The following is a 1,268-nucleotide window of genomic DNA, read 5'->3' on the forward strand; positions in this document are numbered from 1 at the left end:
TAGTAGTAGTAGTAGTAGTAGTAGTAGTAGTAGTAGTAGTAGTAGTAGTAGTATCAGATTGCGGAACGACTTCTATTTAGAAGATTTTTTGAGGTTGGTGCATTCACTCTCATTAATGGTTGAGATCCTAACAAAACTGTCCAAATACTCGTATTTATCTGCCACAATAGTCTTCACCGTTTATGCTATGCAGTTCCTAAAACGAATAAACGATATGTGTCAGAGGGACAAGAAACAGTCGGTCAATCCGGTCACACAAGAATATATGTTGTAGACTTTGAGGAGTCACCGAGTCGCTTTGATGGGTTTTTTGGTCTCAGTTCTCTTCTCGGCATAGTAATGGACTGAGACGAATTAACCCTATCCTACGCACTGGGGTCATTTTGTACCCCCGAGGTTGTATTCTTCACATTTTAGAATATGTCTAGTACGAAGATGTCTTTGAAACTTTCAGTATTTCTCAACAACAACAAAAATCATTTTGACAACCTGCTATGCTAACCGTACGGATCGGATTAACGAGCAATTTCCTCTTTGGAAAGTGGTGACACACAGTTCCCCACGTCGTATGGATACGTTAGTAAAACACGACGTACGAATAGGGTTAAGTGGTGGCACAGAGTTCCCCCACGTCGTAAGGATACGAGGGTAAAACACGACGTACGGGTAGGGTACATTTTGCATTTGGATGATATACCGCACGAAATTAAACCGCTTTTTTTGTCCCTCGCCTGAAAACTTCTGGGGTTTTTAAAGGGTTTTTTGACGTACAGCAATTGTCATCATCATTATTGCCTTTCTCACCCTGGATCCGGATTTAGGCCACGAACAAACACTTTCCACCTTTCCCTACCCTGGGCTAGCCTCTTAATTAATGTGTTATTCCAAGTCTTCCCACTTTTCTGTTCATCAATTTAAGTGACTCTTCTCCGGGTTCAACGTGGTCTTCCCTTTGACCTTTTACCCTGTGGATTCCTATCTAACACTTTCCTTGAATGTTATGCAGCGAGACAACGATGAATGATATTTTTAAAATGTGAAATAACAATAAGGTCAACACGTTTAGGTCTCAGTAAAGGAAGCAATGAATGAGGATGTCGTGATTGAGTATAGAAGAAGGTCAGCTGTGACGATAGTGTCTGCCCAGGGGTCAAGTGTGATCGTGTTCTATCGGTCAAGTGTGATCATCCGTGCGCTCGTGTGACCTTATGCAGTTGCGAGCGCCGTATAAACTCTTACTATAAAAACAAAGAATGTGATCATGTCAT

Source organism: Aplysia californica, unplaced genomic scaffold (assembly GCF_000002075.1).
Source record: "Aplysia californica isolate F4 #8 unplaced genomic scaffold, AplCal3.0 scaffold01038, whole genome shotgun sequence".
In the NCBI taxonomy this organism is placed as follows: Eukaryota; Metazoa; Mollusca; class Gastropoda; order Aplysiida; family Aplysiidae; genus Aplysia; species Aplysia californica.